General features: G+C 49.7%; 1 protein-coding gene across 13 annotated transcripts in view; it reads left to right on the plus strand.

The window, feature by feature from the left end:
- Positions 1 to 27,120, plus strand: part of SEMA6D (semaphorin 6D) — a 686,652-nt gene that overhangs the window by 603,761 nt on the left and 55,771 nt on the right. Inside the window, exon 2 of one of the 13 annotated variants that reach the window (XM_077318065.1) lies at positions 9,983 to 10,033. The exons of 10 other annotated variants lie outside the window; for them this stretch is intronic. The gene's annotated coding sequence lies outside the window, so the exon portion shown is untranslated. 2 more of the 13 variants (XM_077318064.1, XM_077318067.1) reach the window with 2 other exon arrangements.

The following is a 27,120-nucleotide window of genomic DNA, read 5'->3' on the forward strand; positions in this document are numbered from 1 at the left end:
GTTCTCGGCTGCCTGGTGGACACACCCGGATTCTAACTTGACGTCAACAGAAGCCAAAGTCTCAGACTCTCTCAAACTATCCTGCATCCCCTGTGAAGTGTCCTAAATGCACACGCCAGAGATTCCCTGGAGCCCTTCCTTGCTGTTTCTCCCACTCCACTTTGCCCTTATACTCCTCCCCCCTTCTCTGGCTCCCATCTCACAAGGCAAGAAAACCCCCCAGTCTTTTCCCTCCCTATCGGCCCTCAAAACCGTGGGAAGTGCTTCTGCTCAGCCTGTCATTTCCTGTGGCAACTTCTTCCATGTTTTCGTCAAGCCGCCGAGGAGACACGTCCTCCGTTCAGCCTTCCACTAAGTGCTTCGAACTGTCAAGCCATCGTCTGGGAAAACACGCTTCGCCCTGTCTCTCCCTTCCCCGGCCGGTCTGCCATCGCTCAGGTGTGTAGAGGGCGCAAACAACACGGCAACGGCTTCCATCACACACGGGCTACGATGGGTTTGCACGGCCTTCGGCTGGGCAGGAGCTACCTGACGTCAAACGTATTTTGGAATTCTGCGCAAGCCCCCTTTTTTTCAGTCAGGTTGGCAGGGACTTCCTCTCTCTGTTATATTGGGAGGCCCAGCTGCAGAAATAAACAGAGGTTGGGAGGAAGATTCTGTGATTTATGTGTGTGTAGATATGGGGGAAGGTTTTTCTGTGCTGTAGGCTGTAGGCTGATCCTGCATTGAGCAGGGGTGGGACTAGAAGAAGAAGAGCTGGTCCTTATATGCTGCTTTTCTCCACCAGAAGCACCTTCCCCTTCCTCTCCCCACCACAGACACCCTGAGAAAGCCCTGAGATTACTGCTAAGTCAAAACAGTTTATCAGTGCCGTGGCAAGCCCAAGGTCACCCTGCTGGCTGCATGTGGAGGAGGAGCAGGGAATCAAACCCAGCTCGCCAGATTAGAAGTCCGCACTCCGAACCACAACACCAAACTGACCTGGATGGCCCAGCTCTATGATTCTATAATCTATGATTCTGCCTGTCCAAATAAGATTAGAATTTTTTAAAAAGGAAAGCCTTTTTCTTTCCTCTATGCTTGAAGCAGGAAACGTTAGACACAGGGTGGGAGGGCTCTCCCCAGCTGCCATTTTGAAAAACACACAGGGTAGCATTGAGGGGCCACACAGTACCGGGGAACCGGGGTAAGGAAACCTTGCTTTCACCGCTACACCACGTTGGCTCTCTAGACCAGACAGCCCACCCAGTCTGACCCAGCCTGGCCCTTCTTCTATCCTCCCTGCAACAGCCTTGGATTCATTCTACCGTTCAGAAGAGAGGTTTGCTCTTTACCCTGATGATCTCCCCTCCTTCCCTTGTCTTGAGACACATCTTAAGTAGCAAGCGGGGCTCCGTGGCGGAAGGTAGTTTCCTATGCTCTTGCAAATCCAGGGCTCGTGGAACTCAAACGGCCGTGCTTCACAGGGGTCGTGACATCTTGTTCGCGGCTCCCAACTCCCAAGTTTACATTCTCCACCGCGCCACGGATTAGGAAGCTTGGATGAAGGTCCCCAAGGGCAGATTAAAGACCCAGGCTTATGGCTTCCAAAGGGAATTCGATATAATTGCCCATAAACAGGATAATGGCCATGACGTTAGCAGGTGAGGGCGACGGGAGGTGAGGAGCAGAGACAGCTGCAGGGTTTTGCGTCCACGGATCGGGGAGGGTGTTGCGTCAGCCCGGCCCTGTTCTGCTCAGATTCCCTCCGCGACTGATCCTGTTAACACCGTCACAAAACGCCTGGAATAAGAAGCAGGACAAGGGAATTAAATGCATGAAGCCCTTTGAGGGTGGAGGCAACTGACCTTTCTGGGAAAGGTCGAGGCGGTTTCCTTGATGGAGCACGGGAGGTAGGTCAAGCAAATGGGGGTCAAGGTCATTTGGGGAAGTACAGGTGTGCTTCTGAGACCACGCACCTGTTCAGAAAGGCGTGTGCAGCCACATGATTCGTTTCGTTTACGTCAGTGATTTCCCAGCCTAGTTGGCGGTGGGCACAGTGGAGGTTGCCGAGGTGTTTCTTGGCGTCTGGGTCCTTCTTCCCCAGAGCAAAGAGCCAATCCTGGCTTTTCTTTACCTCATTGAAGCTGGAGGTTCTTCAGAGCAATCCGGGAGGCATTTCCTTTATGTCTGAAAGGAAGATTCGTTCGGAAACAGCTGTCGTTTGGCTTGGAACCTTGTAACGATTTGTGGCTGGTTGTGGCAGCCATTTTGTGGCTGGCCATGCCCCTGTTCCACCTCAGCGGCCATTTTGTGAGGCCGCCTGTGACATGTTCTCATGCCCTGCACAACAGCTCAGGGTGTTCAAACCAAGAACTCCCCTGAAGGGCATTGTGCCCCAGAAGACTGGACATATTGCAAGAGGGCTTGTTCAGGCAGGTAAAAGCTGGCATCATGTAGCCTGTCCTGGATCTGCCTTTTGTTGTGTGGCATCTTAGTTCAGTGTGATTCTTCCCTAGCAAGAGCCTGTTTGGTGTCGTGGTTAAGAGCAGCGGCTTCTAATCTTGGTTTAAATCCCTGTTCCTCCACATGCAGCCAGCTGGGTGGCCTTGGGCTCTTCACAGCCCTGATAGGGTGGTTCCGACCAAGCTCTCTCAGTCTCACCTACCTCCCAGGGTGTCTGCTGTGGGGAAAGGAAGGGAGGGCAATTGGAAGCTGCTTTGAGACTCCTTTGGGTATTGAAAATTGGGGTATAAAAACCAACTCTTCTTCTTCTTCTTCTTCTTCTTCTTCTTCTTCTTCTTCTTCTTCTTCTTCTTCTTTGCTATCCCTTGTTGTGTTCTGTTAGTCTGCAGATCTGTCTGTGCAGACATGGACCGTGGTTCGTGTGGTAGCTCCAGCAAGTTGCAAACGCCGTTATTGGTGCAGTTTGCATTTCCACATGCCAAGGGAGTCCTGTGTAAACTATAGATCGTGACATCTTGATATTTTTCAAGAACTGGGTGAGGGCCTATTTCATTATGAAGTTTTCGAGAAGAAGCAATTAATCTGGACCCTCATCGGGAACGTGATCAATAAGGTATCCATTGCTGTTTCACGGTGGGAGAAGACCCACCTTCTGCTCAAGGGGTCTCCTGCTCAATCACAGCCACCCCCTTTATTGATTCAAGGTGCAAAGTTTGATCATTCTGTGTCCTTTGACTTGGGTGGTTCCAGGAGGGCAGAAGTGTGCATCAGGCGGCACTGTGATAAACATAAATAAGTTAACTGAGCAACTGCCCAAAACTTTGGAGTCTGAATGCAGCCATGTTCCCAAAGAGAGAAAAGCATATGTTGTTTTGAAGAGACGCGTGCGTCCGTCCTGGCGGGAGAATTATTTGTGGGGGAGGTGAGGAAATTCCTCTGTATGGCAACACCTGCCACCTGGAGTTTTTGGTAGTCCTGGAAGTAAAAATAAACATGTTTTTAAAACTATCTGCAGCCCGATTAATTGGGAACAGCTTTTTAATCAACCAGAAGGTTTTAAACAGTAAACACTGGCTCTAGCCAATTAGGTGATTAGCGGCGCCGTCCCGCGCAGAGATAAGTTTTCTTAACTCCACCGAGATCAATGGGCATAGAAGAGAGCAACTCTGTTTAGGACTGCACCGTGAGCATTGCGGTCCTAAAGAAAGAAAATCATCTTTTCGGATCCAAATGGTAGGTGAAGATTGTCAGGAATTAGGCTCTGGTTTAACAGCTCTTCTTAAGCTGCTCAGATATTTACAAACTTAAGTCTGTTTTCATTTGGAGGATTTTACTGTCTCTGATTTGGCTGCGCTTTGTTTTGATGTGTTTTTATTGATGGGGAGACTGTTATTCTCGATTTACTTAGAGGCATCTTGACAAGGAGAGGGAGTTTGCATTTTTAGTATATATATAAAATAAGTCAATATTGCGGTTTGATGAAGTTAAAGGAAAGGGGATCTATAGATCTCCTAAAAATACGTGGAGATTTAAATAATTTTCTAATGTTTGAAAAATTAGAGAAAGACAGCTAAGAAGGGGAAACGAATTTCACAGGACTGTTTTTTTGCCTAGAACTCTTTCTGTCTCAAGGATGATGGAGCTTTTTCGATCCTTGCCCTAGGCAGGGGTGAGCAAACTGTGGCTGTTCAGATGCCCATGGACTACAATGCCCATGAGCCCATGCATGTTCTGGCAGGGGCTCATGGGCATTGCAGTCCATGGACATCTGGAGAGCTACAGTTTGCCCACCCCTGCTCTAGAATGTCTGCCTAGTTTTGTTCCACTCAGTTTTAGGTCTTTTTCCTAAGTGCTGGAAGCACTTACTGACATGGATCATGCACCGTGTGCTGCGGACTCGGACCTCTTGTTCATTTGCATTTCTGCCCCACCCCACTTGACCAATTCCCATGTGCATGTCTAGCAAACAGTGCCCAAAGGTAGTTCCAGCATGTCCCCGTGTTCGTCAAAGTATTTGCCAGCAAGCAAAATTCTACCAGATCTCTTGCATATTGTCGCAATCATACATACGATAACGTCAAGATTACTTGTTTGGTTGCATTCCCCCTCCCCCCCCCCCAAAAAAGAACAACACTCACGTGCTGGTAAACGTCGAAGTAAAATGGTGGAGGACAATGGCCACAAACAGGAAGAACAGAAAGGGACTGCAGACTGTGTTTGTGCGTGCACAGTTGGGAAATAAATAAAAACTGAGAATCCCGGCTGCATTTGCTCCGCTTTGGAGGAAACGGCAGGGTAATTCAGAAGGCGAAATCCGGGGAGGAAATTGGCTAAGAATCCTAGAAGCAAAGAGTTAATGTGAGATGAGATGGTGAATCGCCGGGCAACGGTTAGCGTCTGATCTTGAATGTTCCTTGGCTCTTTTATCCAGCATTCCTTTTTCGAAGGAGAAAAGGAGGTTCGGACGGCTTTTGTTTAATAAACCAAGAAAGCCAAAGAGTTCTTTCCCCGAGAACTTTTCTCGCCTTTTGTCCCAAGGCTCACCACTTCTCCGATGCACCTCTCAGAGTCCCATTAGCCCCGTTCGAGGGGCAAAGGAGCCGAGCCCTACACGATCGTCCTGACGGAGGGAATCCGGCCTGCGCTAAACTAATATTATCAGGACAAGATGGATATTTACCAGTAGCTCCACTTGTGGGTTGCAAATGAGTCTCTAAATACCAGTTTGAATGCTAATTTTTAGCCCTAATTATATGCAGCCTTAATAATTACATCCTATTTCATTGTTATAATTACCATAGTTCACGGCAAGGCTCTTCGTGTGCATTTTGCAAGTGTGACTCCGAAGCCGTTAGTGTGATAAACAAGTATTAACGATACGCAGTAATTAGGTACCTTCCCGTTTAAGTTTGAATTGTGCACACTGGGGGAGAAAATTGGGCGACGTGTTGAAAATCCACTGGGGGCCGAAGCAGTGCTTTGTGGGAGAAGAAGTCACGGCGGAAAGGTGGCGGAAGTCCCAAATCCGTCGGCATAGGCAACGGGACCAAGATGCACCTCTTCTGGGGAAGCAACGCTCTGATTTCCCCATTGTGGTGTCCACGCGATGGACGGTGAGTGACGGCAGCCATTTTGTCACCACCTCTGCCTCTTACTACAACGGTATTGGACTGGATGGCCTGTATGGCCCCTTCCAACTCTATGATTCTAGGATTCTATGACTAGATGGCCTGTATGGCCCCTTCCAACTCTATGATTCTGATTCTATGACTAGATGGCCTGTATGGCCCCTTCCAACTCTATGATTCTAGGATTCTATGACTAGATGGCCTGTATGGCCCCTTCCAACTCTATGATTCTATAACTAGATGGCCTGTATGGCCCCTTCCAACTCTATGATTCTAGGATTCTATGACTGGATGGCCTGTATGGCCCCTTCCAACTCTATGATTCTATGATTCTATGACTAGATGGCCTGTCTGACCCCTTCCAACTCTATGATTCTAGGATTCTATGACTGGATGGCCTGTATGGCCCCTTCCAACTCTATGATTCTATGACTAGATGGCCTGTATGGCCCCTTCCAACTCTATGATTCTATAACTAGATGGCCTGTATGGCCCCTTCCAACTCTATGATTCTATGATTCTATGGTATTGCGTTGGCCATTTTGTGTCTGCCCCTATCCCGCTGTGTCAGCACTCCGAAGGAGCCCAACAAGCTCAAAACGTTTGGTTTGATTTTGCATCAGGCCGGCGCTGTCCCTACCAAGACTTTTCCTCCAACGAGAGGCTCCTCCAGGGCAGTGTTTTTCCGATCTGCAGCTCCAGCCTCCCGTGTCAAGCAAGAAATCAGGATGTGACTCACCCTGTAGGCCAGCCAAGCACCTGTCAGGCTTCCAGGGGTGCTGAGTCAGTGCTGACAGATCGACGAAAAAGCGCTGACATCGGCAAGCCAACCTTTGTCACCCTGTCTATCTCCCCTTGCGGTTGATAAAATCGGTGAGACTTGTTTGCGCCCGACCCAAAGCTTTGGGAAACATCTTTACGTGCTCACAGTTGCGTGTCAGGAATCCGGATCTGACGCTGCCTGCGTGTATCCAAGTCTTCCTGTGTTTATACCACCCTCGCTGAATGTTATTTCTGTATTGAGTTGGGCTGGGTCGAGCCACTGTCCACTCCAGGAGTTATTTGGACTAAGCAATCAGATCAAACAGAAACATGGAAAAAAAATAGAAATGGGTCCAGGTCTACCTTTTCTTGCTGGTCTCATGAAACCCTGGGGTTGCTAGATGACCCATGAAGGGTTTCCCAAGTGGGCGGGAGTTAATTAATTTTGTATATATTTTTTAACATTTGTTATGGGGGGATATGGCCATACACGGCCCTGTCAACCCACCCATCCCTTCCAAAATGGCCAGGGATGGGCCTGGAGGGGGTGGGAAAAGTGGGTTTATACACAGCTCTGCTTCCCAGCTATATTCTGCACCACTCCTGGGGTTTCTCCAAGCCTGAAGAACGTTTCAGGGGCTTCTCAAGGGTAAAAAAAGTTGAGGAAGGCTCTCTTAGGGTCAAGCCACCCTTTAATATCCTGTCCCTTGTCATTCTTGTACAATATTAGTTCTCGAAAGTTGTCAGAATGGGTATGGGGAGGGGGCGTTAAGAGCCACAATGGGCAGCAGCCGGGATAATTCGAAGATAAGGCTTTAAATAGCTCGACAATATCCCCTTTAATCTGCTCCCTATTGACACAATGCCAGCCTATTATGTCGGGAAGGGTTTTAAAAGCTTTCCTGCACATGTTGCTGACAGTTTATCATGCCAATGGATCCCTGCATACATTTGCGTAACAAGCAATTCGGGCCTTCTTATGGTAATGCCCTCCCCGCCTGGGGCTTCCCAGGGAGGAAAACTGCGTCTAGAATGAAGTTGTCTTCCACACATGCAAAGGGCAGATTGCGAAGCTGGAAGAAATCCCTGTTTTCAAAGGAAGTTGAATCACTTGTTCCTCTTTATATACGCCTCTGGGCGTGCATACAGATATATATCGTGCCTAAATGTTTTATGGGCTTTGGACACTTTTGTGTGCATAAATGGGGTCTTTTCTCCTCATGCGCCACATTTTAATTATTTATTTTCTCTGTGGTGCCGACTGTCGTGTTCGGATTTGTTTATTTGCTCCGTTTCTGCACTGCCTCGCTCTCCAGTCCCTTCTCACTGCTCACGCCGGTCCCTTCTCCTCCGTCTTATCCTAACTGCAGCCATGCGGGGTGGGTTAGGCGGAGGGAGTGTGACCGGCCCCAAGGAAGCCTAACCAAGATTCCACGGCAGAGTGGGAATTCGAACCCAGGCTCCCAGATCTTAGTCCATCACTGTAACCACAATGCCACACTGGCTGTATCCAGGTAACCCTGGCGATTCATGTTGTGGTTGTGTCAGGATTTCACAGGCGCACACATTTGAGGGCCACTGCTCTATGTTCTGTACATGAATGTGCAGGGCTTTTTTGGCGCTGGCCCCGGCCCTGTAGGATTTAGAACAGTTCCACAGGGCCTGTAAGACTTGGCTCTTCTGCTGAGGCCAGGAAAACAACATCTAAAATCCTGGCTTCCCTACTTAAGAATCCATCCACCCCACCACAGGTAGCCCGCTCTGTAAGAGGATAGAAGAAACAGTTTTTAGTTAATTTTTTTAATTAAGGTGGGGGTTCTAGCTTTTTTTACTGACAGTTTTGTGGGAATCATTTGGTTTTAGGGTGGGGTTTTTATGGGGTTTTTAACTTTTCTGTAACCCGCCTCGAGTCCCAGGACTTAATTTAATAATAATTTATTATAAATGTATTATGGAATGTTTCACATTCGTCGTGAGCCGGACAGGGCTCACGTCCGTACCCACAGAGAGGAAACTCCGGTAAGCCGGCATCTAAGCTCGGACTGCCGAGAAAGCTTCATTGTAACTTTCAAAGGCCCCACAGCCCAACAAAGTCGAAAGAACTTATTTTGACAAGGGCACTAGTTGAAGCCCTTGTCCCCAACCTTGGCATTGCTTTGGAGGAGCCATGGCTCCGCGGCAGAGCATCTGTTTTCTCACGGCCGTTCTATCTCTGGTGTCTCCCTTTCGAGGACCAGGTAGGCCCTGCCTTGGTAAGCCCATGCTAGCCTGATCTTATCCCATCTTGGAAGCCAGGCAGGGTCGGCCCTGGCGAACAGGAGGGTGGGAGGCCAGTTAAGAAAGCCCAGGATGGCTAGGCAGAGGTGGGCCACGCCAAACCCCCTCTGAATGTCCCTTGCCCGGAAAAAACCGCCTACAGGGTCCCCAGGAGTTGGTTGCAACTTGGCAGCAAATTAAGACACGGGGAAAGACCAAGGGTGTGAGCTAGGATAAGACAGTGTGATGTGTTCAGAAGACTGGAGTCTGTGCCCTGGCTCCGTGAGCATCACTGGGGACTGTGGGCATTTTGCGATGCCAACTCTTCATTTGGGCACCGGCATTGCGAGGCTCGGACCCCTGGAAGGGAGAAACCGGACAAAAGGCCCTTCTGCTCGGGGAGAGGCCCAAGCGCCGGGAGTGAGAAAACAGGCCTGACGGCTGTCAGCCACACAGAAGGCCCCCGTGATGTAGGGGTCTTCCCTCCGTCCCCACCCCATCGGGGATGCTCAGAGGACCGCCTGCCAAAACCGGGAGTCTGTTGGCAGTGGCTGATGAGAATGTCCAGGGGGAGGGGGGAGGGATCGGGCATTGCAGCCTCTCCAGGCTCCCCTCCCGCCCCTGCAAGAGGGAGCCTGGCATGAAAGGGAGGTTTGTCCACACCGCGCTCACTGGGAGACCCAAGCCTTGCGCGGGAATCGGGGATTCCAAAGGGCTCCCGGCAAAGTGGGATGGATCCCTCGCTCTCTTGGAAGCTGGCTGGCAGCTTTGCCTTTCCGAAGGCGGGAAGCGATAGAAAGGGGACTCCAGCAGGGACTGTGGGGTGCAATCGTCCCCCCGTCTCCCGCCAAAGCCCTGGCAAATGTCCCCGTGATGTGGACATCCCTGGATTTCGTGCCTGCAGAAGGGAAGCCGCCCCCTTCGGAGGGGAATTCTGCCTCCCCTGCCCCGATCATAAGGCCCAGGGAAACTTTCCCCCTCCTCCCGGTTTCCCAAGCAGTGCCAGTTATAGGACTCCCGTCTCGGCAGGCGATGAATACAGGAGGGTCCGACTCTGGCCGGCTTTTCGCAAACCGATCGATGGGGGGTCTGGGCCGGATCCCCGAGACGCTGCAGCCCCCTCCCCCCGGACCAAGGAGGAGAGGGGGGAATCCGGGGCCGGAGCGAGGGTCTTGACAGCGAGTGCGGGAGGGGGCACTGGGGGGCGGGGCTAAGCGAGGGCGGGGCGAGGCTGTCTGCGGCCGCCTCCTCCTGCGGGCGGGGCGGGGCGCGGAGGGGAGCGCTTGGCCATGGCTGGGCCATTCGCCGGGCTGCTGGGGCTGCTGGGGAGCGCGCCCGGGGCCAGCCGGAGCAGGAGGAGGCGGCGGCGGCGACGGCAGTGGCGGCGGCGGGCCGAGGGCTCGTGAGCGCGGCTCCTGGCCCGCCCTGCGCTCCCCCGCCAGGTAGGAGCTGCCGAGAGAGCGAGCGGGCCGTGCGAGGCTTTCCCGCGGGCGGCGGAGCGGGGACACGCGAGTGCACGTGTGAACGCGCGGGGGGCTGCCTGTCCCCGGGGGAGATGGCGCTGGCCGGGCGGCGGAGCGGAGCGACCGAGGTGGCGTAGGATCGCGGAGGGGGGGGGAGGGGGTCCGTTCCAGAGACGGGCTCTGTCGGCGATCGGTGGGGCGGGACGGGACGGACACTCTGCCCATGCTCAGGGGCCCCGCTCGTCTCGCCGGCCGGCTGCTGTCCGGCCGGAGCGGTCTTAGCGGAGGACAAAGGGGCGCGGGACGGGGCTGCTTGGCAGGCGGGGCGTCCGCGGGTCCCGATCTCCTCCGTGTCTCTGGTGCCGCCGAGGCGGTCCGGGCAGGAGCCGGGAACTTTCTCGCTTCCCCCCGACCCCCAAGCGGGCGCTCCGCGGGGGCTCCGGCGAGGCATCCATGCGCTGCGCCAGGCGCCGCTTCCCCGCGAGACCCCGGACGGCTCTCCCGCGCCTGGAGGGTGGCTGGGTGGGTGGGTGGGTGGGGGCGCCCTCCGTTCTTGGGCCAGCCGGGGCCCCCCAGTCTCCCGCAGGAGCCGAGCTCGGGGCCGCGCAGGCTCCGTGTCGCTCCGCAGCCGGGGCCAGGGGCGCCAAGAAACTTGGCCGAGGGAAGGGCTGGGGGAGGATCCGGGGAGCAGCAGAAGGTCGCCGCCGCATTTCCCGGGGTTGCTTCGGAGTCAACAGCGCCGCGAAAGCTCCCTGCAAAGGCGCGCTTCTGCTGGGCGCCGTCGCCCCCTTCACCTCCCCCCCCCTCCGGATTGGCCTCCTCGCCCAGGGCAGGGGGAGTCAACCTGTGGTCCTCCAGAGGTCCATGGACTACAATCCCCATGAGCCCCTGCCAGCGAACGCTGGCAGGGGCTCATGGGGATTGTAGTCCATGGACCTCTGGTGTCCAGGAGGGGAGGGGAGGGGAGTGGTAAGGAGCCGGGGTGCTCCGTCAACCCGCTCGGGGTGGCTCCGGACGCCTGCACCCAGGGGCACCCCATTTCCTTCTTTCCGCACGCGTGTCAGAGAGAGTCGTCTGCAGCTCGCTCTTTCTCTGGTCTCTGCCTTTGCAACCTCCCGGCCCCGGTAGATGCCCATCGCCTCTTCCGAAACGACTGGGAGCTCGGCCGGCTCTTTGCTAACTTGAGATCTGCGGGGAAGTTCTTTGTGTGCCAACGTTGCCCGCTGGCTGATCGAAATGCAAAATGATGTTGCAGGAGAAGAAAGCTGCTCCCCGGCCAGAAATCCGGCTCGTTTTTTTAAGGTGCCGCCGGACACTCTCGCTACGGACGAACGCAGCTACCCGTCCCCACCTTAACATTTCGGTTTTGTTGTGCTGGGACTGGCCAAAGCCCATGCTATCTTTCTTTTCCTTACTCTTATGGAGACCGCTTTTGCAGCAGAGCGTGCTCCCGGGCTGTAGGCGAGGCCAGGATAGTCAAGAGCAGAGCGTGGGGGCTGTTTTCAGTCCACAAGAAACCCTCCTCCCCTGAAAAAAAAAATATCCACGCTTTTCCTGGGTATCCGATTCAGTAAATGAAGCCGATCGGGATGAGTGGCAGGCATATTCCGTTCTGCTGGCAGGTTCTGTATAAACATTTACCCTGGCTCAGATAAATTGGAATTGCCAGATGAGCTCTGTGATTTTGGGGAGGGGAGGGGAGGGGAGGGGGGGTTGCTCGCCGTAAACTTTCAACGCGTTTGATGGGAGGCCGTGGAAAGCGCTGCTCCTTTTAAAAACAAAAAACTGGGAGGAAAGATGCTGTGCTCGGAAGTCCATTAAGCAAGCAGGCCTGAGACGTGGTTGGAGTGTGGGGGGGGGGGATGCCGGAGGCCCTGGGAGCCTTTTAGCTACTCTAAACACCTCCTCATCCCTCTCCGCCAACCCTGCAGCCTTCTTGGTCTCTGGGCCGATTTCAGGCAGACAGCTGAACACGCTTTGTGTGATGTAAGCCTCTCTGCCAGGAAGGGGGGGTGGGGGAGGCGTCTCAGCCGGGTGAATGCATCTTGATCCAATCGTCCGTGCCCTTAGAGGTGGTCTATCTGAAATGTATTGTGCTTTTTTTTTTTGTATTGGAAGCAGGCTACTTGATCACAGCTGTCAGCCTCTGCAGCAGGTCCCGAATCTGCTAGCTGTTGAGTGTTGTGCCGTGCCCTGTGTGTTGGCCCTGGAAGGTCTACGGACAAACATCATCGCAATTTCGTTGAGCGTCTGTAAAGCGAGAAAGTGAAGCATCCCATGCCAGTTTCAGGAATGTTTTGGTGGCCGTGTCTGTGCAGGGCTTGCAGTCGGTGATGGCTCGGAGAAGAGGGTTTTTATTGTTTGTTTACGTCTAGTTCACTGGTCACACGGAGGTTGAAGGAAGATTACCAAATTAGAAAAACGAGGCGTTAAAAAAAAACAACCCTGCGGGGTAGACACATTGGTCAGAAGCTGTAGAAGTTTTAGTCCAATGGCATCTTCTAGGAGGGGCCAAACTGTAGCCTGCCAGCGCTGGCAGGGGCTCATGGTAATTGTAGTCCATGGACATCTGGAGAGCCTTAGTTGCCCCCCCCCCTGTTCTAAACCCACAATGTTTTATTCAAGGTATACGATTTTTCTCAACCACAATCCTATTGAAAGCCAGCTTGGTGCCATGGCTAAGAGTGGCAGACTCTAAACTGGAGAACTGGGTTTGGCTTCCCCACTCCTCCATAGACAGCCAGTCACAGTTCTCTCAGAGCTCACAGGATGTCTATTGTGGGGAGAGGAAGGGAAGGCAACTGGAAGCCGCTTTGCGACTCCTTCGTGTAGTGAAAAGTGGGGTATTCAAACACAGCTCTTCTTTGATGAAAATACCATCCCACACCAGAGGGGTAGAGGTCTTCCTTGGTTCTTCAGGAAAGCCATTCTACAAAGCAGGAGCCGTAACAGGATGGGCAGGTTGATCATACCCATTGTCTGGAAGGGAGCTCCGGAAGACAGCAGGTTGGGCCTCTGTTTTCAGAATGGCCCATGTTGTATTGCCAAAGAGAAGACCAGTAACTTACCCGCTCCATCTTTTTGCTTCCAGCCAGATAGAATCATAGAGTTCGAAGGAGCCATACAGGCCATCTTGTCCAACCCCCTGCGCCATGCAGGATCATAGAATCATAGAGTTGGAAGGGGCCAGAAAGGCCATCTAGTCCAACCCCCTGCGCCATGCAAGATCATAGAATCATAGAATTGAAATGGGCCAGAAAGGCCATCTAGTCCAATCCCCTGCGCAATGCAGGATCATAGAATCATATAATTGAAATGGGCCAGAAAGGCCATCTAGCCCAACTCCCTGGACCATGCAGGATCATAGAATCATAGAGTAGGAAGGGTCCAGAAAGGCCATCTAGTCCAACCCCCTGCGCCATGCATGATGATAGAATCATAGAGTTGGAAGGGGCCAGAAAGGCCAGCTAGTCCAACCCCCTGCTCAATGCAGGATCATAGACTCATAAAGTTGGGAGGGGCCAGAAAGGCCAGCTAGTCCAACCCCCTGCAAAGTGCAGGATCAGCCTAAAGCATCCAGAAGAAGTAGCTGTCCAGCCGCTGCTTGAAGACCACCAGTGATGTTCCAGGGAAGAGCAGCAGTAGTGCATGAGAGCTCCAATTCTTGTTCTGTCCCCATTATTTAGCTCTCATAGATTCCCTTTAGCCATCACGGTTGCTACAAGTTGCTGATAGACCAGTTTCTTAGGCTGTTGGCTGCTTGAAAGCCCTTTCAGTCAGCGGCCCTGGACACCCCTTGTGACAGGGAGCTCCACAGCTGAATCCTGCCTGGGTGTGAATGGTGATTCTTTTTGTCTTAGCAGACCCTTCTGGCCATCAGTCTCCCGGGATGAATCTCAGCTCTAGTGGAAAACAATTTCCTCCTTTGTTGGGAAGTGAGTCCCAGGTCCTCACCGATCAATACTTAATGACTTTCCTGTTTCCCAACAACCGAATTTTTGAGAGCAATGTTGGACGTAGTTAGTTTTTTTCCATTCCTTTCCTTCACTTCCTTCAGCCAAGTCGTGAAGGAGTTGGTGTCCAGTGAGCATCCATATAAAATAAAAGGAACATTTTCGGTCAAGTTCATTCCTTACAACTCATTCTTATGACCATTTTGGGCATTGCTTCGCTGCCAATCCCAAAGATTGCAGAAACCTGTGGGGTGTGTGTGTGTGTTTTTGTTCAGGGGGTTGCTTTGGCACAGAAGGAGCAGGCAAATTACATGTTTACTCGCTCAACATACCTATAATTCTGGCCCAGAATGTCAACACTCATTTTACGGTTGCAGAAATTAATAATTGACTCCAGGAGTAGTTAAGGAGATTGTGGACGGGGGAAAGAGTTGATGCCTGCAGAGAGCTTGTGTTCATTTCCCTCTTTAAAGGCCTGTATCTAATTAAAACAGCCCAAATGTTGCTTTCATCGAAAACTATTGGGAGGACAGATGATCTGCTCTTTATGCCGGAGATAAGCCGCCGCAGTTGCCGCTAAAATCCATCTAAGCTGTTTTATTAAGTTGTTACTCGTTCCGTGAATAGCTGCCAACTTTGGGCTGAAAGGGGGAAACATGTTCGAGTTTGTTCCCATGTCACATGGAAGAACGGGTCAATGAAAAATCACATTTCTGGCCTTATCGTACTCTTTTGAATGGGTTGGCGGGGGGAGGGGGAGGGGGGAGGTCTGCTTTTCCCAGTCATGCCTTAATAGTAATTCCAAAACAAGAAGTTAACAAACGTCATTGGTGGGGTGGGGTGGGGGGGAGGAATAATTGCAAACAAAGAAGCTGAAAATGTTTCCAGTCCAGAGGCAGAGATCCCATCTTAGGCTTTTGTTGTGGGAAAGTTACTGCATATCGAGCTTCCACTAGGAAGGTCAGTGTGCAGAATCGCTGATAATTGTTGCGTGTCAACCTGAAGGCTGTGTGATTGTGGCTAAATGTTTGTCCTTTCTGTTTGTGTTTATTGGGAGTCTCCCTTGGTGTCCTCAAACAAAGGTGTCCTTGAGGTCGCTCAAAAACCTCACTGTTTTTTACAGTGTATACGTTTTTTCTAAACAAATCAATAACACGTGATCAATGACCAAGACTAAACAAGTGCATGCAACATACACCGAGCAGGCTTATACTAGTAGTTGAACTATCTATTGAATAAAATCAGAGTCCAGGGGCACCTTTAAAAACAACAAAGATTTATTCAAGGCCTTGAATAAATCTTTGTTGGTCTTAAAGGTGCTACTGGACTCTGATTTTATTGGGCTACTTCAGACCAAAGAGCCTCTTGTGGCGCAGAGTGGCAAGGCAGCAGACATGCAGTCTGAAAGCTCTGCCCATGAGGCTGGGAGTTCAATCCCAGCAGCCGGCTCAAGGTGGACTCAGCCTTCCATCCTTCCGAGGTGGGTAAAATGAGTACCCAGCTTGCTGGGGGGTAAACGGTAATGACTGGGGAAGGCACTGGCAAACCACCCCGTATTGAGTCTGCCATGAAAACGCTAGAGGGCGTCACCCCAAGGGTCAGACATGACCCGGTGCTTGCACAGGGGATACCTTTACCTTTACTTCAGACCAACACGGCTACTCGTTTGAACCTATCCATTGGAATGCCCACCTTACACAGATCCAAGGAAGAAATGCCTAAACAAAATTATTTCAGAGGGATTTTCTTCGGCTCATGATAAATTAAGGCGTTTGATTTCTGATATGGACCCATTTGTGACCCAAAGGGCTGCCACCTTTGCTTTGGCCGCAAGAAAGGGCTAATGGGCTAATGAGCAGAAGGGCTGATGAGCAGAAGCTATGGGGGGTTAAGTGTCATTTTTATCCTGGTTCAGTGATAACCGTGACCGATCTGTGTTTGTTTTGAACAATTTTATTGTTCTCTGATGTTCTTGCGACGGCCTAGTGCAATAAACTTTGACTCGGTGAGTAGGCCTACAATGAACAGACGCGATGCGCCATATTGGGGGATGTGGCTCACTGTTTCTTAATTGGGCTCTGTACAAAATGCGTGCTTGTTTGTTTTATTACGTCCTTATATCGCCCTCCCTTGCGCCTCGGGGCAGTTGACGCTGTCGGCCTTTGCATGCCCCCCAGATGGGTTATTGTGCACATCCTTTGGCTCTCCTTCAGCCTCGCTCCTTTGCGTGCGTGTGCGTTTGAGAGGCCCCCTTATTTCCTTCGCTTCTCGAGTCTGTTCAGCTTTTGTGGACTCAACTAGATTAGCATTTTAACAACCCCAAAGTGAACTCCGGCCATTCTTCCAACTTGGACACTGTGTGTTGCTCATCCATCATCCTGTCTTTTGGCCACACCAGGCTACCGGCTCTGTAGCCATTTGGAGAAGCCATCCGACTGTGAACAGCGCAGCTGGCAGCGGGAGATTCTTCCCCCCCTCTCCCACCCCACTGGCGGCATTCTCCCTGTGGTTAACCAAAGTTAACATCCAGAACGGGCAGTTCCTTTTGTCTGGCGGTGGAGTCTTGCCTTGGCAGGGCCAGCACACCTGTGGAGGAGCGGCGGCGAAGGAGGGGGACAGAAGTGAAATTTACAGGCGTTGGATCTCAGTCTGGATTCTAGGCCTAGAGGTGTTTGTTCCCATCCAGATTCTTTGAAATCTGGAAATCCTTCTCCTAACTCAGGGTTCAGTTGGGAGGTGGTGGTGTGGTCTGGAAAAGCGTCAACGAGGCAGGACTTGATTGAACGTCACCGTTTGGACTGGGGAAGAGCACCAAATTAATAATTTTGTGTTCTCTGGCTAAGGATGCCCACCTCTCGTGGGGACCAGAATTACATCGCGTCTCCAAACAACCAACATCAGTTTCCCCTGGAGAAATAAAATGGCTGCTTTGGAGAGTGGACACTATGACCTTGAACACCGTTGAGGTCGCTATCCTCCGCAGGCTCCGTCCCCAAATCTTTAGGCTTTTCCCAACCTGGATCTGGTGTCCCTCTGGGGTCATCCCCCACTAATAGCCAAGGAAACGTGAGAACCCTAATCAAAAAGGCATTCTAACTTCTTCGAGGTTGGGCCTCCCTCTGCCCAAACCTGGGCAGAACCAAAGGATCTGCCAAAAGATTTATTAGGAAAAAATTATGAATTATTATTGCAATATTTTATTTGTTATTTATTATGGGATTTTTTAGGCCGCCCCTCTCCGGCAACGGCCCCGAGGTGGCTGATATCATTAAAACCAGGTTCAATTTTCCCCCCGAAAATTTATAAAACCAGTTTCAAGTTCCTTAGAAGTCCGTCTCAAAACTCCCCGTGAACCTAGGGTCAAGTAAGTTCATATTATTTATGTATTTATTATTTGGATTTGTATGACCGCCGCTCTCAGCAAACTGGCTCTCAGCGGTTTACAGCATGTAAAATATATATCCAATCCATAACAATAGAACAACAATAAGATAAAGGTAAAGTTATCCCCTGTGCAAGCACCGGGTCATGTCTGACCCTTGGGGTGACGCCCTCCAGCGTTTTCATGGCAGACTCAATACGGGGTGGTTTGCCAGTGCCTTCCCCAGTCATTACCGTTTGCCCCCCAGCAAGCTCGGTACTCATTTTACCGACCTCGGAAGGATGGAAGGCTGAGTCCACCTTGAGCCGGCTGCTGGGATCGAACTCCCAGCTTCATGGGCACAGCTTTCAGACTGCATGACTGCTGCCTTACCACTCTGCGCCACAAGAGGCTTCTTAGGTTAAGATAAGTGGTATAAACTCCTAAAGATGAGAGCAAGCTTCCACGGCTCAGTGTGGGTTCGATCCTGGGTTTTCCAGATAATTTATATGACATTACCCCTTGCATTACCCGGCGTGAATTCAGCTGGCATCGATGGAGCTGTCTGGTTAGGCTTTCCAGCTGCTGGGATCGAACTCCCAGCCTCATGGGCAGAGCTTTCAGACTGCATGTCTGCAGCCTTACCACTCTGCGCCACAAGAGGCTCTTGTAGAACAGCAATATCATCAGTATAAAAACATCTCCCCATAAAATACCTCTAAAACTCCACAATATTACAATGGCGGTAATAATTCACAACTAACCTCATTTCCCACCTAGGGAACCACTGGGTCAGTCTAGAATCAGGCAGGTCTCAAGGGACGGGACTATATCAGAAGGGGGTGATCACATGATGGCTCGGGCACAGTCTAATACCGGCCCCACCCCTACGGGGGGGAACCCGATCTTAGCCCCAGGATCACCACCCAATGCCTGGCGGAAGAGCTCCGTATTGTAGGCCCTGCGGAACTCAGAGAGCTCTGTCAGGGCCTGCAGCTCATTATATTAAAATGAGAATCCCTAGGTTCAGATGGAGGAGGTAAGGTATAGACTCCTTTATCGATGCCACAAATTGCTGGCAAGGGCCACAACCATATGCCGTTTCACAGGCCCTTTGGAACTTTTGACAGTGCCCAAAGGACCCAGATCTCTGTTGGCAGCTCATTCCACCAGGTTGGAGACAGGGCCGGAGAAAGCTCTGGCTCTGGTCGAAATCAGCCGCAGACCACCGGCAAGTTAGCATTAGCTGAGCAAAGAGCCCTTTTGGTGGACAGGAGTAAGTCGGAAACGGTCTGATGAAACGAGCACAGAATTTTGGAGAAAATATACATTTGAGCAAACGGGAAAGTCCACGGGCTAAAGAAATCAAGTTTTCAGAATGTCAACTGTTGAGAGAAAGCTAGTGTAAAATGTTCTTTATTTGGTATATTACCCTACCCCCCCAAAGACAGCAAAAGCTAATATAAAGGCTATAAAAGAGAAGCGCTTGAAATGCCGGAATACAAATGCAACGTCTTATTGTATACGGTAGGCGTACAGAGAATCAAAATATTGGATACAATGAAGAAATGCAAAAGAGATTTAAAAGCACGCTTCCAATAGAGCTGAGAAATAAGCTATTAAATACCTTGCCAAGCAATAGCGCGAAAAACAAGACAGTAAATTATGTAAGTATATATGGTGACCTCAACAAGAGTAATAACATTTGCAGTGAAATGGAAGGCAGAGGGATATCCAGATTTGATTGAATATGCAACAGTGGCCAAAATTAACATCCTTTATACACAACATATCGATTTAGGAGTTTCAAGAAAAAATTGAAAGCTTTTTTCCTAGATATAGAGCTGAAAATCAAGAATAAAATCAAATTAAATGAGAGATTTAGGTCAGGCTGCTAGCTCTGGATCAAGAAAGACCTGAAGATTTTGGGGGTGGAGCTGGGACTGGGCAGGATTTAGGGTGGGAAGGGACCTCAGTGGAGTCAAATGCGATGGAGTCGTCGTCCCCCCCTCCAAAGCAGCCATTTTCTCCAAGGGAACTGATCTCTGTCGCCTGGAGATAAGCTGTAAAACTGGGATGCCATGATCCCAGCTGCTGCCCGACATACTGTAGATTTATGTAATATACGTTTATAAGAAACGTACCAGATATGATCATATATGAAGATGAATGGATAAGTTTAAACTTATGTGATTACAAATAAAATATAAAAAGTCACTTTAAGTAAGTTCTTTATAAATGTGTGATTTTGAATATATACTGGGTTTTTTGTTTACATAATTTTTTTTAAAGGAGTGAGGGATCTAGAACAGTTGTCCTTCCTTGATGACTCAAGAGATCCCTCTGGCATATTATGGTGCTTTGCCAATAGAGCTGCCATTTTGGAAGTTGCTCCTGTACCCAAACAGAAATAATCTTTTCTTTCCTATATGTGTGTATGTGTGTTTGTCTGTGTGTGTATGTATACGTATATTGGCATTAGTGGTGAGACCAATCAGTGCTTGAGAGCATTTCATTTCCGCAGAGGTGGATTCCAAGTTTTAGACTCCTCCCCTTCTGTCACATGACTTTGAGATGTTATGTGACTTCCAGTCAGCGCTTGCAGTTTGGCGGATCCTATTCTGCTGCTGGGGGATTGGGGTTAAAGGTGGAAGACCTAGAATGTTTTCCTTCCACTCCCGACTATAAGAATTCCTTTTGGCTCCAACAGAAGCAGAAAGACATGGTAGATCTTTCCGACTTGCTCAGTTGACTGTGGAGTCTTCTTGCTCCCCCAAAGAACTGGAATTTTTGATAAATTCACTTCCCCCCAGTCAGAGTGTGTTGCCTTAGGTTTAAGGTTTAAAAAACCCTCACAGCTGGAAATACTGGGAAAGAAGAAGGCGTGCCAAAGGAGCTTCAAGGCAGGGTTTCTTTGATAATTTATAATTTGTTTGATGGTTGGCATCCTTCCGTTCCTTAGCGTGCTTTGGGTGGTTTTCTGTTAAGGGTGGAGGTTATGCCAAGATGCTCCCCACAACGGGCCAGTTGTTGATTTAACTGGCAGTGGAGCATATGCGGATGACGGTACCAGTCGGTTGAAGTCAGTGTGTTCCGAAGGGTGTTACTCTGCTTTGGACTGCGTTGCGAGTTAGGTTTCGAAGCCAAGTTTCCTACCGGCCCTAATGCTCTGGTCTGCTGCTCAAAAACGAGGCCCTCGTTAGTTTTTCCATTTTACAATCTGATGTGCAGAACCAGTGAGCCGATCTAGTTGGAATTAGGTTTTGCCGTTCAGTTAAAGACATCTTAGTCAGAGTGTAAAATTCCACAGGCCTTCGCCCTCCTGCAAAAAAAAATTGTACCTTGCTTTTAGTGGGTACGCCCTTGGGTCAAAGCGAGCACCATCTTAGACAGCCTTTTTTCAATCTTTGGGCTATGAAGGAACCCCTGAAATATTTTTCGGGCTTTGAGGAACCTTGGAAGTGGTGACCTGCCCCTTCAGAGAAGTGGGCACGGAAGTGAGATGCGGGAGCCAGCCGATCAATTGATCGATCATTTACCATTTACATTGCAGAGAAAGAGATGAGGCTTGTAGAGCCACAGGGGAAGGGGGCTCCAGGGATGTCCAGTGATGTCAGGGACCATCTGAACTTCTGGGAAAGACCATGGAACCCCATGAGAGGTCTTGTGTAACCGCTGGGTTCCCCAGAACCTGGTTGGGAATCTCTGGTCTTGGAAAAGGCCTCACATGTGAGGGCATGCCTCTTACAGGGTTCCCACTTGCCACCTGCAGTTTCGTTTTGGAGTTAAGTTCTTCTCTCAAAATTAGTTCTTTGCAAATTAAAACAAACTGCATCCCGCTCCGACCTTCCTAGCCGGCCCAGATGATTTGAATCCAATTGATTCCTCGATTAAACCTTGCGGCGCTACTTGGAATTAAGAGTAAATCAAATTAAACTCCAGGTTTAACTGCTTTGGGCTTTAGGCTGCTAAGCGTCGAACCTAAACAAAAAGAACCTGCGCTGTGTGGCATTTAATTCTTCAATCCACTTTTTGCCACCTCAGTCCATCGTACAATTGGACTGAAGCTGGTTAAGCCCCGTTGACTTCAGCTGTAAACTTAACCGACCAGGGCCCGGGGTACGCTGACAAAGCGTAATGCTTCGATCCAAGGGGCTGATTTGAAACCCTACTCAGCCATGAAGTGGCTACTTTATGTTACTCAATATTTATTTTCCACCCACATCATGCCAGGGTCTTTTCCCAGAATAAAAGAAATTTCCCTTTTCAGAGGGCTGGCAATGTAAATTGGATGGAGAGAGCTGGAACGAAGGAGAAAGGTCAGAGAACAAAAGTAAACACAAGCAGGGGAGAAATCTTAATAATGAGTAAATCAGTTTACAGCCAAGGAGGGGAGGGGATATCTGGACTGTAATTGGGTTGAAAGGCAGCAGAACAGTGGATGTTGCCCTCAGAGCTGAAGGGTGCTCCATGTAGAACAGATTTTGAGACCAGGGACACATTCAAGACCAACAAACTCTTATTCAAGGTAGGATTCACGTGGGTAGCTGTGTTGGTCCGAATAAAAGTTTGTTGACCTTAACGGTGCCAACGGACTCTACATTTATTCAAGGTATGAGTTTTCATGTACCCATTCCAGTGTCCTGGAACGGAAGTGATCCGTTCGTCCTTGTAGGCAGAGTGTGAGAGTCGATTAACATACAGCACAATGGAAATGGTTAACTAATTCCAGAGATGAATAGGGGAAAAAAACACCATCAATTTGGATTTGTTTGTACTCACTTGAGATTGAATGGCATGAGAAAGATTTTGTGTACAATAAAGAATTTTTCATGAAGGACTTTATGAGACTCCTACCTAGTTTGAACAAGTGATGGTCATATCTTGATTTTTCATGCATTTCTATGGAATTTCTGTGCTGGAATTCACAAGCCTCCTATGCAGTTTTAATGTGCGACATCCATATTCCTCATGCATTTCCATAGAGTTTCCACATAGGAATTCACGAGACACCTACAGATATTTCACATACAATGTGTACCTTCATTCACCCCACACATGCATTTCCAGAGGATTTCTGAGTAGGAACTCAAGAGCAGCCTACTGAAGATTCAACATGAAGCCCACATCCTTAATTTCTCATGCATGGCCCTGGGATTCCGATGTAGACATTCAAGTTTCCTACACAGCTCTTAACAAGTGAAATCCGCATCCTTAATTTCTCATGCATTTCCATGGAATTTCTGGTGTTCATTACATCCTTTTTTTCTCCTTTGTCCAAGGACACGGTATCAGATATTTGTTGCAGTTCTCAAGCGCTGGCCTGAATAGCAAGTTCTGTTGGTCACAGAAGACTTCCCTGTAGGAATTTTGTAAAGTGTTAAAAGAATTCCCTTCGGTATCAGCTGTTCCCAGACCACAGAATTTATTTTAGAGGGAGGCGTTCTAACCATTTAAGAGTTTCATTCTTCTGTTGAGAGGAGGTTATTGAGCATTGCCATCCGTACCAACAAAATGCAGCTGCTCACATCCTCACTCAAGCCCCATGGAGGGCTCGTATTGATTGTTTGATTAGATTACCTCGATCCTCCAGCAGCTGCGCTGGTTACCAGTCAAATATGGGATCAGGTTTAAGATGCTGGCACTCGCCTTCAAAGCCATACACGGCCAGGGTCCTGCATACCTGAAAGACCATCTGTTTACATATATTCCCCGAAGATTGACATGCCCTATCCATTCCAGCAACCTGGTGATTCTGGACCCTAAGTCTACCTGGCCTTGACCAGAGCCTTCTAAGTCGTGGCCCCAGCCTGGTAGAACAAGCCCCTGAATGAAGTCAAACAGTTCTGTAGGGCAGGGGTAGTCAACCTGTGGTCCTCCAGATGTCCATGGACTACAATTTGCATTTGCTGGCAGGGGCTCCTGGGAATTGTAGTCCATGGACATCTGGAGGACCACAGGTTGACTACCCCTGCTGTAGAGTGTGCAAGACGGAGCTCTTCTAGGCTTTCAAATGAGGCCAATGATGGCAATCTCTCTACAAGCTGTCCCCTTGACAGCCAGTTTGTCCCTGACTGTTGCAGTTGTCCCCTTCAACTGTTCACAATTGCCCGTATGTTGTGCTGTTAACCGTTTATATCCTCTTTCTGTTCAGCATTCCAAATGTCCCTTTTACCCTTCTCATTCCCCACTGGCTTTGCTTCCACTGCCCCGAGATGTCACAGTGAGGCACGGTCTATAAACTGCATGAATAAATGCTAAATAAATAACAATGCGAAATTAAAATTCATGATGCTGAAAGGGAAGGCAAAAGCGGTCCGAACTGAGGAGGTGAAGGCTGCACTGTGTCGAAGTATTTACAAAGCCCGTAAATGAAACGAGTCTTCGGAAAGCGTTGATTTATACATTGGGGTTGGGCATGATTTCCCCTGGACTTTCAACCTTAGTTGCCCGAATGCACAATGTGTGCGCGCATAACAAACTGCCTTGTTTAATGGCCACTTATTGATGGACATGGTTCTTTCTCCGTTCCCCCTTTCTGTTATCAACTGGATCCGCGGCCTAGTTAAGTGGGTAGGGCATCTGGAATTCAGCCAGGGGAAGGCAATTGGACTGAACTGTACAAACAATGCATTGGGCTGCAAAGGGCAGTGAGTGAGTGTGTGTGTGTGTGTGTGTGTAAGAGAGAGAGAGAGAGAGAGAGAGAGAGATTTTGCTGCTCTAGTCCGGCTGCACAGCCCCAAGTAATTCTGGAACGTGTCCCAGGCACCCTCTCGGGTTAAGTCCCTCTCAGAGCTGTCAGACAACCAGCCTTTATTACACCTGCCAAGTGGACCCCTGCACATGGTTGCTATCGGGTCTCGTTTCCCTCACCTTGCCGCTTGAAAGATCTGCCGCAGACCCTTTTCCCTATCCCCGAGAGGAGACCTGAAAAAACTGGGCTCCCCATACTCCCCGCCCCACAAGCAAGTAGAATAAATACATCAGTCACTGGGGGGAGGGTCTGGCTACAACCTGCTTGGGATGTGGGTGGGCGAAACACCCGGGAGCTGTGGATAGAAAGAACATGTCCATCACGGCAAGCAAGGAGTCGGCTTGATCCGGGAGGCTCAAGGCCAGAGGCTGGGAATTCCAGAGGCTCAGACTTTTGGAGCCCAAGAGATAGGTGAGTGTGCGGAAAGAAGTTAGTTCGCTCCGGGAAGCCTCTGGCTTGGTATCCAAACAGGCAAACTGGTCTCCTGCGCTAAAAAGGTCCACAGAGTCGTCTCTTCTGCTCGCTGCATGGAGCTGTGCCTCTTTCCGGCAACTGAGCTCCAAGATCCTGGGCTGTCAGATGCTCAGTTCAGGGGTGCCTCGTGGGCTACCCTTGTTTATGTCAGGGGTAGTCAACCTGTGGTCCTCCAGATGTTCATGAACCACAATTCCCATGAGCCCCTGCCAGCGTTTGCTGGCAGGGGCTCGTGGGAATTGTAGTACATGGACATCTGGAGGACCACAGGTTGACTGCCCCTGCTGTAAGTGGGAATTGTAGTCCATGAACATCTGGAGGATCATAGGTTGACTACCCCTGCTGTAAGTGGGAATTGTAGTCCATGAACATCTGGAGGACCACAGGTTGACTACCCCTGGTTCATGTGACCCAACATGAGGCATGTTTTGAGATACGGACTATGTTGTGGAGATCCAGCCTCCTCACAGAGCTCACATGAGGAACCCTGGTTGAGAAAGGGAACTCTCAGCTAAGGAAGTGTCTTGTCGTTGGCTTCCAAGCTCAGTTGAGGAACCAGCATGCCAGGAAGGATGGTGATGAGGGACTTTGGCCAGTAGTTTACATCTTTCCTGTTTTGGGAACCCTATAAAGTTCATGGCTTGGCCAGCGACATAGGCCAAAAAACGAGACATTGGCCATTTGGCTCTTAGGCAAGCCGCTGAAGGAAGAATGGGCTGTGCCAAGTCCACCGAAGAAAATAGGGGGGGAATTGGTGCTTGTAGGGAAAGAATCTTTATAATATTTGTGGAACCCCAGCATGTTTTACGTCAAGCTTCTTCAGGGCTCTTCTGATGTTCTTATCAGGGAAGGCCTTGACCTTTCTGCCCTGTTGTTGGCCTTCCAGAGGGATTGGCTGGTCACTGAGTGAGACGGGATGCCGGACAAGGTGGACCTCTGCTCTGATCCAGCAGGACTCATCCCATGTTCTTAATCAAAACCAGGCCTTCAAGCGAGTTATTGTTGTTGGAGCTTATCTTGGCGTAAGTCATGGTGGAGAAATCAGTATTACTGCCAAGTCATTTTATTCTGAAATGAATTAATATGTTCCTGATTTTATGTCCAATGTCTTTCCCCCACCCACCCACCCTTTTGTCTCTCTTGTGTGCATGATGCTATGATCTTATATTAGTGTTGGAACACGAATTCAAGTGTTATGAAAAAGAAGAATAATTCGAAAGGAGGTGTTACTATATCTCTCGTGGAAGTCCTGTAGCTGCCCAGGGAGGGCAGTTTTGATTAGGGGAATGAGGGGGAAGGGTGTAAGCCATTCTCTTCCCTGTGCTGCTAGAATTCTGCTTTAAAAGATCTTTCCAAAATGCCGTTTGACCCTTTTGGGAGCTGGTGTCGCTTTAAAAGACGATATAAATTTAATTTTGTGCCTGTGCTTTCAGACTTCTTTCTCACAAGCTACTGCTGTAAAGGATGTTGCATATCCATGTCATAAATTGATGGGGAGGGGGAGATACAAGGCTTTTAATTAGAACATTAGATGCAATTAGTATTTGTTAATTTAAACACACATAATGTCGCTTTATAAAAATTCAGAGTGCCGTCTTAGCAAGCTCGCTATTGTCTGCTCTTCCGTTCTTCATTTGTACCCCCAGTGGGGGACCCCAAGTGGGATACCACATTCTCCTCGCTTACAGTTTATCCCTACAACAACCCTGTGAGGTAGGTTAGGTTGAGTGTGTGTGTGGCCAGCCCCCAGTTCTGTGAGCTTCCGTGTCAGGGTTCACCGGGGTGTCCCAGATTGGTTTTTAGAATCATAGAGTTGGAAGGGGCCATACAGCCCACCTAGTCCCACCCCCTGCTCAGTGCAGGATCAGCCTCAAGCATCCAGGAGAAGGATCTGTCCAGCCGCTGCTTGAAGACCACCAGTGAGGGGGAGCTCCCCACCTCCCTAGCAGCCCATTACACTTTTGAATTACTCCGTGAAAATACCTTTTTCCTGATATTTATCCAATATCATTCTATGCATAGTTTAAACCCATTACTGGGGGTCTTTGCTGCCAACAGGAACCGTCCCCTGCCCTCCTCTAAGTGACAGCCTTTTAAATACTTCAAGAGAGCCATCCTGTCCCCTCTCAACTTCTTCTCCAGGCCGAAAATCCCCAAATCTCTCAGCCTTTCCTCCTAGGGCTTGGTCCCCATCACTCTCTCCTGCCCCCTCTCAATTTTTTCCACGTCCTTTCTGAAGTGAGGCCTCCAGAACTGCACACAGGACTCCAGGTGTGTCCTGAGCTTGAACCTGGGACCTTTGTCATGAAAAACAGGTATTCCATGAAATTTATGAGTCAGGTTTTTTTCTGTTTCTAGGCTTGGTGCTGTGTTCATAAATTTTTATTGTTTTGGTTTATTGGGATTTTTTTTAATGGACAGCATGACCCACCTTGAGTTGAGAAAGGCAGGTTAAAAACGGCCTGAGACCAACCTGAACATTACGAAGTCTGATGCTCTGAATTTCCATCCATGTCTGTTTTCC

Source organism: Paroedura picta, chromosome 18 (assembly GCF_049243985.1).
Source record: "Paroedura picta isolate Pp20150507F chromosome 18, Ppicta_v3.0, whole genome shotgun sequence".
NCBI lineage: Eukaryota > Metazoa > Chordata > Lepidosauria > Squamata > Gekkonidae > Paroedura > Paroedura picta.